The following is an 11,450-nucleotide window of genomic DNA, read 5'->3' on the forward strand; positions in this document are numbered from 1 at the left end:
TACTTCAAAATTTAAGTTCAAAAATTAACAAGAAAAACATTTTTTTATGAGAAGTTCATTTTTCATATCATTACCATCCCGTTTTGTAATCTTCAATTGATCACAGAACAGGATTTCGGATGCCGGTCATAAATCCGTTTTTGCCTTACAACGCCGATCAAAACCAATTTCGATGGTATCACCTTTGAAAGACGTTTTGAATAGATTCACCATTCATACGTAAAACCCCGTTTACTTACATATCTGTAAGTCTCAACCGAATAGACCATTGTAAATAACTTTATATACTATTTTTCTGACCATTTTCGTTTATTTAAAAATGGAATCTTTTGCGACTTCGCTAAAATAGACAAATTAAAATATAGCTTAGATATATAAGTTACTAGCTGTCGTCTTCGACTCCGTCTGCGCGGAATTAAATCTTAATAGTTCTTTGAGACTATCTTCGAAATCTAAGCCAAATTTCATCAAGATTCGTTGAGCCGTTCCAGAGATACGTTCAAACAAACATACGTCCATCCATCTAAGCATTCACATTTATAATATTAGTCAGATACTAATATATATTGGTGTTAATTATTTATGAAACCATTTCATAAATTTTAAGTTAAAATTAAAGTATAAGTTGGAATAAAAATAAATCTTTTCTTTTTAAAATCAATTTATTCTTATGATTCAAAGATCGCCTGCTGATATCTTAACAATTCAATCACAGATATAGAAATTTGACACTGGATCATTAATCAACACCTAAACCACCTTAAACTCGAAGCATTTAATCAATTTTGTCACAAACAGTTATAACAACGTCTCAGATTTATTGAAAACTTGAGCATTTCATTAATAAAGTTGTTATGAGTTAGAAAATTTTGACATAATTGTAAACGACGGATTAAATCAGGTAAGAGATGATCAAGAGCTTTTATAAAACAGAGATAACAATATGTTTTAAATGGGGATTTTGGTCTTAGAAATCTAGTCAAATCTAAGTATCCTTAATTTATAAGGCTTGTATATGACATAGATACGGAAAAGAATTCCAAGTAGTTGAAAAATCTAGAAAAGAATGCACAAAAACCGCAAAAATACTCAAATCCTTTATGAAGTTTACCACAAATCATATTCATTATTTTAAAAAAATCGAAGCAGTTACCTTAATGTACGTAACTCTCAATGCTTTCTTTCGTCTATTTGAAAAACAGATCCATAAGAACTATTCACATCAAACACACCATCGGGAACTCAATGATAGTAATAACATAAATTAGGGCGGATTCACACTAGCGTCCAATTTACACGCCTTAATAATTACCTGGGAACGGTTAATCGTTACACAAGCTTAGGCCACTCGTAATATGGACGAGTCTCGAGGGATTAACGGTCCGGTGATTTGTAAAGCTCGGGACACGACAGATACCTTAAATATATTAGATGGCCTTTTTAAATAAATTTTAAGGAAGGTTAGAGTAAGATTTTGTTTAATATTATATCATTATCTCCCGGGCCTTCTCCCACTCACGTGGGGTCGGCACACAAGGTTTTATAAATCCTAAAGTTTTGGCTTAAGTTTCTACGGCCGGCCGCCTGCCTATCGACAACCCTACTTGGTTTATATTATATATATTTGGTTAATATTATATAAAAACTATTTTTAGTGATTCTGATTTTTATTTACATTTAATCATTTATTATGTCATCAATTCCATATAATAAGAGCCTTTACTTAAATACTTTTGATTAAAAAATAACTACATAAGCTTAATTAGAATCTGTTTACACACACTAATAAAATCTAAATACGAAACAAAGTAAAAATGTTATACCAAACTTTTAACCGTGGAATATTTGTACAATATGAACGCATTATGTAGAAGATGTGCCAGAATTTTGTGATGCGATGACGTCATGAAACGTCCGAAAATTCAATTATAATGACCTCATTTTATGGTAACTGCCACAACGACATTAAATAATATATTACTAAATTAACGGTCATCTTAGCCCTTTTCCGTTCGGGTTAATACGTTAATTTAATTTAGCAAATTTACATTTTACATTTAGATTATCTTAAAGGGTTTACGATGTGTAAATGTTTTCAGTTTAAAGAGGACCGTTCGCAATATTTAATTAATTTAAATGTTACACAAGTTTGAGAAATTCTTTTTACAAAGATGAATGGTAGAAATGAACTAACGGACAAATAGTTCATTTACTAAAAATATGAAGGAAAAACGTTGTGTAGTGCTTACAATAGATATAGCTCGCTATTTTTTCATATAAACTAAGTATTTTCTTTGATCTTCTGTATGCTAAATAAATGTGGCAAGAATTTAGATATTCTTATGTATATCGGTGTATTTTTGAGTGTACTGTAATAGCAAATTAAATTTTTTTTAACTAAGAACTGTCATTTGATATCTGGTAAATAATAAAACACTGCAATATTCACACTGTCTTTAGTATTTAAAAATGCGACACATAAGCGTATAATGCTTCATATTCAAATGTTGATTTCAGTGAGCATATGTGATAGTTTATGCCTGAATTGTTCTATTCACGCTCAGTCTGCGTCTCATAGCTTGTATACTGATTAATATTATTTTCATTTCATTTCATAAATTTTATGCGTAAGTATTATTCTTCAAGCAATTTATTTATGTTTAAAATTGGAACGGAAATCATTAAAGCTAAAACGGTAAAGTCAAAGAACAACTGTAGACATAATCTTGGTTTGGTTTTCATGTTTAGATGCCCAAATAATAGGTTTTGTTTTTAAGTCTAAATATTTAGTTAAAACTGAGTGATACTAAAATGTTTTGGAAACTCAAACATATATACAAATTCTGTAGTTCTTTCTAAGATTTCTTTAAAGTTATAATTTTCTTGAAACAAGCTTTGTTTAAATTGGGACAGAATTATGTTACGAAGTTTCTAAATAATACTGTTATAAAGATATAAGATAGAAAAGATAAAAAGACGCGTTCTAGAGATAGTATTTTATGAAAAATATAGGCATATTTGTATCTAATATGTTAACAATTTGTAATAAATGACATATTAGTTACGAGAAAAAAAGAAATGTTCCTGAACTATGAAATTTGAACATGTTTTACTTTAAATTCAAGTCTTGTTACATGGAAATATTAAATACATTTTATGATTACATTTTACCATGTTTTAATATTAAAAAAAATACAATTTACCGATTTTTAAATTCTAGATATCTTTCTTTCTTGTTAATCATTTTTAAACTATGCCAGATATATTACTGAAATTCAGCGACTAGTTTAATATCCTTATAGAAGCGAGCAAGTCGGGTTATATCGAAAACTTATTTACGATTCAGCTTTAATAGGTTTTAACTTATTGGAAGTACTGCGGAACTGCATAGCAATGAATTTCTAAAGGCCAACATCCGGCTTGCAACCCATTAAGTAATAAGTTAGCTTAAGTTAGTATATGAAGTAGTAAAAATTGGAAACAAAAGAAAATCGTTATAATTAGTGTTTTTTAACTATGAAAAGAGGAAATGTTACTCTATTCACAATTTATACAAAGAAATAATCGGAATAGAATGACAAAGAAAATATAGATTACTCGTAGAAGTGTATGGAGAAAAGATTTACAAATATTTATAACAAATTATTGTTCATTTAAGAGAAGTACCTAAATTAATGTATTTTGTTCTTCTTTTTCGTTGTAATTTTTGGCATAATTTCAAAAGTGTACCGAATATCTCAAGTTATTCAACATCCGACAACTTTTTAATGAGCTCTTTATTGTGTTATGAAATAGCTGATTTTTGTTTGTTTCTTTCATAGTTATTACTATAGACGAATTTAAATTGAAATTTTTAAGTTTAATTTTAACAACACTGCAATTTGTCGCATTTTTTTTATTAAGAAGACGTTAAAGATAACCAAAATTTTAGTTAAACGAATAATATTGTAAACTTTTTAGTTTTTTTTTTCCAAGTAATTTTTTTTTCACCCTATTAAAGGACATAATTTACAGAAAAATAATTTCCTAACATTTCTATTTTTACAAATAAAATTGACTTACCTGATACGTGTGAAGTTAGGAAGGCTTCGACGACAAGCTGACAGGAGCGATCGCAACAAGTGTTGTGTAGCCCGCCCAAGCCTTCGCTTTTATAGAGCCTGACGGTCGCCGCCCTACGCCGCCCACCGCTAGTGCTAGGAATACACGATGGAACAAAATGATACAGAGCAGGAGATAGTACAGCACTGCTATTGTTTGAATGCACACCGTCGAAACAAAGCCTGTAAAGAAACGTTCGAATAACCATATCGCGAGTAGAATTATCTGTTAAAAAATATAGGAATAATTACGTGACATGCTTGTGACATATCAAAATTTATTGGAACGAAGTTCCTTATCGCGCGTTGTGAAAGGGGGCTAGACGGAAAAAATTCTTACGAAAAATTGTCACGACACTTTTTGCTATAGTAAGTATGTTAACGACGAATGAGCGCTACTTCACCATGGCAACGACGTGACAATATATAACGAAAATTCATAGAAATAAAATGTACTTCTTGCGAAGACTTAAGTTTTTTATTCATAGAATAAACATTGGTTCCTTCACTAATTAATCGAAAGGAACTTCGTTCCATCCAGGTGTCCCTTGACACCTCTCAAGTTTTTGTCTAAGGACAGGGCTCCTTAAACAAAAGAATCGAAAATTGAAAAAAATAATCAAATGTGACTGTGTTTTCTGTCTCAACGTTGTGCGTTCGAATAATATCAGTGCTGCACTGTCTACTGCTCTACCTCACTGTGAAGCCCACGTGTGTAACCAGCATAACCAACGAGGGAATGCTACTAACATAGTTTGCATTTCAATCTAAGAAATCAAAATTAGCAATGGATTTCGACATTGGCAAATACTTAATACGTGTGATGGGAAAACTTGATAATTATTAAATTATGCTACCGGTTTTATTAACAGCAATAATAATTAAAACAAAATAGATTAATTGGTTTCAAAATTTTAGAATAAAACTTCAAAATTATTTGTTTTGGATTTTTTTTTATTCAGACTGCTTTATTATTATTACTTATTCAGAGTCACTTCACATTAATGTGAATGTAACGTCAATACGGATTTTTATTTACATTTTTCGAAATCGTGCACTGACTTTTGTTTTTGCGACCAATGTTTTTTTACGTTATTCTGTTATATCTTAATATTAAAAGTTTCTTGCAAAGTACCCACTTTATAATTAACTATGTCTAGTAATAAATATAGCCTACATATGTCACCCAACTAGTAGCTTACCAACAGATAAAAAAAAACAAAATTCATGTTCAGTAGTTTCGTATCCTATTAAAAATTAGATATTTTGTTCTGATGTATACAGAATGTCCACGACTTCTGAAAAATATTTATAAACATTAAAAGAAACAGTCTAGTTTATTAAATTCATAATTTAAATTAAAGTAAAATATCATCCTTCACACTAAAATTTAAAGGTAAACGGGCAATCATGAACGGGAAAAGTTGCGGTTAGGTTAGCTAACTCGTTTGCGGCGTGTGCCAGCCCTATATGATGCGACATGAGGTGGATTAATAAGCCCATTGACAAATACCGTTACCTTCAATGAAAGAAAAATAATCCAAAAGTATCCCTATTTAATTAAATATTAAAATTGTTAGTATTAACTACAGAGAGGATATTTTTCGTCTCTATAGTTACTTCTGACAATTTCGTATTTAAATATCCGTTAATCGGTATATAATTTTATATCTGCGTTAAACATACCAAGATATAATTTCAAACACTTCTAATAAGTTATAAAAAATAAGTTCAGTGTGAATAAATTGTGACAAGATGTATGTTGTGTCATAAGAATGTAATTTGCAATTAAAAAGTTAATGAAACAGTTATTATTTGCAGTCTTATTATGTACTAGCTGTCGCTCGGGACTCCGTCCTTGCGGAATTAAAAAAAAATCTTAATAATTAGCCTATGTGTTTTTTCAGACTATGTTATACATCTGTATCAAATTTCATCAAGATCTGTTCAGCCGTTCCGGAGATACCTTCAACCTTCATCCATCCATCTAAATATTCGCATTTATAATATTAAAGTAAGATTTGTTTATACTAATATTATAAAGAGAAAAGATTTGATTGTTTGTTTAATTGCATAGGCTGTGAAACTTTTGTTCACTTTTGGGTAGCTACACAATCGCAGCGTGAAATAAGCTATATTTATTTCTAGATTTTTTTAATTTACTTAAAATATACAAAATAATTATCTTCGATTTCACATTGCCAGCCCTTGTGAGACATGTTTTTCCGTGAACAAAAGGCGTCAGGCGACTATGAGGAGACTGGGAGTAAACAAAAGGAAATATGATTGGAGCGGGACGTCTCAGAGAGGCGCCCACGTTGCCACAGTCACACACGGCGTATCGAATGACCGGATTGAGGTCATCGGGCATTTGTTTGCTTACCAAGATTTGGCAATAATTGCTTCATCCAAGGATACTTTTACGTGTTTCTAAAAATATTTTTTTATCTGTGGCTATAATCTGTTATTACTCATTAAGGTAAAAAAGAATTTTATGTTCAGTTTTATTGTAACTGTATTTACAGGTTGTTTATTTTATACTAATTTCTTGGAATAAGTCACGTGGACAGTATCAATCAGTATTGTAGGTAAATAGCTTATATTAGGTCCTTACATATGAAATTGGCGTTTTTCGTACTGGCCACTTTAATCACGAATTTCTCCTCTTTGGTAAGGAATTCCAAATTCAAATTTGTACAGCTATAGACTCATGTATTTGTGGTTCGATGACCGTCATTCATTTGTTTTTTTTTTCTTCTGTTTTTTTCTGTTTGTGTCACTCATTTTACAAAATGGAAAACTTAAAATATCGCATTATTTACGAGTACGAGTTCCGCCGTGGCACTAGTGCTGCGGAAACGACTTGAAGGGTGAATGATGTGTATGGCGGTCGTGTTGCAAAAGAAAACACAGTTCGTTTTTGGTTCCAACGTTTTCGTTCTGGAAATTTCGATCTGCAGAACAAGCCCCGTGGACGGCCTGAGACTCAAGTTGATAATGAAGAGTTGAAGGCTATTGTGGAAGCGGATCCATCGCAAACCACGTCCGAGTTAGCTGCAGGCTGCGATGTTAGTGATAAAACTGTTTAATTCACTTGAAGCAAATTGGGAAGATTAAAAAGCTTGAAAGGTGGGTACCTCACGAATTGACTGAAGCAAACCGGCAAACGCGCGTCGACTGTTGCGTTACATTACTAAACCGGCACAATAATGAAGGTATTTTAAACCGAATCATTACCTGTGATGAAAAATGGGTTCTTTACGATAATCGGAAGCGCTCAGCGCAATGGTTGGATCCTGGCCAGCCAGCCAAATCCTCCCCCAAGCAAAAATTAACCCCAAAAAAGTTACTTGTAAGCGTTTGGTGGACTAGTGCCGGTATTACAGTTTTCTCAAATCTGGCCAGACTATTACGGCTGATGTCTATTGTCAGCAATTGCAAACCATGATGGAAAAGCTAGCGGCTAAACAACCTAGGCTGGTCAATCGCTCCACGCCACTGCTGCTTCACGACAACGCTAGACCACACACTGCGCAACAGACGGCTACTAAATTAGAAGAGCTTCAATTGGAAAGTCTAAGACATCCTCCGTACTCCCCGGACCTTGCTCCAACAGATTACCATTTTTTTCGAAATTTGGATAACTTCTTGCAAGGGAAAAAATTCAACTCCGATGGGGCAGTCCAAATCGCCTTCAATATTTTATTGATTCCCGTCCGACTGGTTTTTTTAGTAAAGGGATCAATGAACTACCTATGAGATGGCAAAAGTGCATAGAAAATAATGGTTCATACTTTGATTAATTAAATATATTATATTAAAAAATATTCGACTTTTTGTTCCTCCCATACAAAACGACAATTTCATATGTAAGGACCTAATATTATTATTTTTTTTTCCAGCTAACGTTTTGGTTTTGTCCATTCCTATCGTAAGTCAATTTCAATTCTTTCCGATAATATTTTAATCATGATTGTTAACAGTGAGTTTCCTTTGCAGAAACACCTACATCAGCTTATATCTCTAACATTTTTTGCAAAAATAGAAGTAAAGGTATATTTTTGCGTTAGAGGAAAACCACGGCACAACGATCTTAATTATGATTATTTATTTACGATATTTTATTCATTTTTGTAAACTGTAAATACATAAAAATCTTAAATTTTCAAAGGCGTCTTCCATCACTCGCTGTTTAAAATTGTTTAATGTTTTCACTTCAAATCAATTAGCGTTGGGACTTACATTACTTAATGACCCGTAATTATTCTTGGCGTCTCGAAGCGCCCTTTGTAATTTTTTACAAAGTAAAGTAATTTAATACTTATATCTTTAGGTTTTAAGTCTATAAGTATATGATTAATTTCACACTAAAATATAATAATAACGTAAATTTTTTATTGGTTACCTTCGATTCAATAAAATATTTGCTACATTGTACCTAACATTTCATATCAGCACACATTTAACATACAAAGTATGAGGTAATTACTAGATTTGAATCTTTTTGGGACTTAGGCAGTGAAAGTCCGTGGTCAATCATGCTGTGGTGGTATAGTTATATTAAACAAAAGTTTTTCAACAATAGTTCGGCTAAACCGTCGCCCACTGCGGTTATCTGGTCATTTTGTTGCGCAATCAAACTCGTTGCGCTGTCCATAAAGTTCCGAGGTGTCGTCACAGACTTTACCGACCACTTACAGGGTTTAGAGAGTTGTTAGCAGTATATTAGATCAAATAAAATTGTATTAAGACCTAGCTTTGTTTTAATAAAAATTAAAGAAACTGATTTATGTTAGAGTCCATGTTTTGTTTAGCTAACCTATTGAACTGCAAGGAATGTCGAATAAGTATAACAATTATTTTTATTCTTTAATAAATAAACTAACTAATATAATAAAAAACGCAACCTGAATGTAATTTTACTTTTAGTAAATAAATGAGAATTAATCTACGAATCTTACAAAAAACTGCTGAAAAGCTTGTCTCCAATATTTACTTTGTTGTATAAGTTTCGTAATTAATTACTTTGTAGTAATCAACGAATGAGTAATATAGTTACAAGTTATGACCACGTTAAACCTCTTCCGATGACGTCACAATGTAATAAGTATGCAGATAAGTTATTGGATGTAAAGTAGATTGCTACGACAAACGGCAATAAAATCGTAGACGTGCGTAGTGCGTAGCTAAAAAGGACGATAGTTCGAGTAGTCGTAGACTTTTGTAGCGTGATACGTAATTTACTTTTAAAGTTACATCATATCTGGAAAGATACTGGCTAGTTTAATGTAAATTTTTAAGCTGTGAATCAACTATTTTATTAATACAAGGTTTTCTGTCAACGTTTCAATTTTTTTTTGTATGTAGAAATTATAAATGATGCAAGTAACTTGAGTATTCTTTTCTAAAACAACTCACGTTTTAATATATAGTATTGTAAGGTTGTAAACATAGCTAAATTGTAAAATACATAATTTACTTTTATCGACGAGTAGCGAATGCATTTCGCTCGCTAGGAAAGTTAACGTCGAAATACTCCAGGTGTTGTTAACCGTGGCCCGTAATTCTCTAGAGAGTAGAAACCTTTGCTAACTGAACTTGATTTATTTCTTATTCTAAATTTTATTTCGAAATCTATCTCGAATTGAATTCAGCGATATATAAGTTGGAATTGGTTGTGCATTAAAATAGTTATCAAATATTTAAATTTCATTGCAGTAAAATAATATTTACTAAAGATTATGTTAGGAATTAATAGACATGTCTGTTTTCTTTTTAATCAAAATTAAATTTATTCAAGGTAAGGTAAGGACGAGCACGTGCGCAAAAAATAAATAAATACCAACAATTGTAAGGTATACATTTTTGTGACTGAATTTTATTTTATAGCATAATATTGCAGTTATATTTTTATGTAAGGAAACTCAATTATTGCTCAATTCTTATAAAATACACAAACGTTTGTCAAATAAGTTATCTATCTATATCTATCCATCTTGGTTCAGATAGTCTCGATTACGGCCGATTTTACGACAAATAAACCGAATGGTTTCATGCCAATGTGTAATCACTTCACATCTTACGTAGGGCCAATTTATAGGGATGTAAATGATTAGTATAAGTAATTAAGGTTGTGGTTTCTGTGGAATTACTTCTTCTTAATAATGATTCGAATATAAATCTTGCAAGATTAAGTGGTTAGCTTAGCAAAACCTTTCAAAATAAAATAGCAATTATTTCACATTGCAATATATTGCTTTATTTTTCATCTTCTTTGCGATTTATTAAATACAAATGAACACCAATTGCTCCATAATGTCTATAAAAAAGGCATAATAGTGGTATATGGTAAAATACGAATAAGATAGCAGTATATTAAAACACTTCGACTCCTAAAATAGAACTCATATGGACTTATTTCAGTTTTTTGATGGCACATAAAAACGATGATGGAATAGAAATCACTTCATTACAGTTCCATGTCTTTTATCATTCGTCTAGATCCTTCATTAAATGAGTCCTTATTGGACATTAAGGGAGATTTCAGGAAACATTTTTACAGAACAGACCTTGTGACAACTGATCTATTGAATCTTGATTGTATAATGACAGGTGGAACTGTTTGTCTTACATTAATCAGAAAGGAAGAAGTCTGTTTTACTTCGTAATCCTATCTCAATTAAGGCAACAATTTGTATTGTATGGTACGGGTCTTTCGTCGGTGGAATGTTACAGTCATTTTCACAAAGTTCTCTACCTTATTGTACAGTCACCTACAAAATGAATGTACTCTTACTTGTCCTAGATTAAACCTTTTATCGATCTGGACAGTCAAGTCGAAATGCTTTATGACATATCACCGAGTCTATATTAAATTATAATGTAATAAATTTTGTGATATCATATATCAAAGACATTGTTCTCGGATTACGACCCCGTTGTTGAGAAATTTAGGGTATAATATTGCTATGTCATTATGTTTTATGTTGTGGTTATCAAAAGAAAATTTTCGTGAGTTGAATAAGTTTTCATGCATAGAGATGAAATATTAAAATATAACATTCTAGGAATGTACAATACTAACATATTCAGATAAACACCAACTCATCGACTTGCAATATTAAATTCGTTGGAGAGTTGGCTCGAGTGAAAAGTTAATTAATTTTATTTATGAACTAACTGTTGCCCGCGACTCCGTCCGCGCGGAATTAAAAAATAATTAATAAGTAGCCTATGTGTTCTTCTATGCTATGTTCTACATCTATGCTAAAATCCAGCGAGATCCATGAAATAATAATATCAAAGAATAAAATGTACAAAAAACAATTAATTTTATTCACAACCACATAC

At 31.5% G+C, this 11,450-nt stretch overlaps 1 protein-coding gene across 2 annotated transcripts in view; it reads right to left on the bottom strand.

The window, feature by feature from the left end:
• Positions 1-4,111, bottom strand: part of LOC106708807 (diuretic hormone class 2) — a 29,334-nt gene extending 25,223 nt beyond the window's left edge. For both annotated transcript variants that reach the window (XM_014500363.2, XM_014500362.2), the window contains exon 1: positions 4,063-4,111. The gene's annotated coding sequence lies outside the window, so the exon portion shown is untranslated. The remainder of the gene's footprint in view (positions 1-4,062) is intronic.
• Between the last annotated feature and the right edge of the window lie 7,339 nt (positions 4,112-11,450).

Source organism: Papilio machaon, chromosome 11 (genome assembly GCF_912999745.1).
Source record: "Papilio machaon chromosome 11, ilPapMach1.1, whole genome shotgun sequence".
NCBI lineage: Eukaryota > Metazoa > Arthropoda > Insecta > Lepidoptera > Papilionidae > Papilio > Papilio machaon.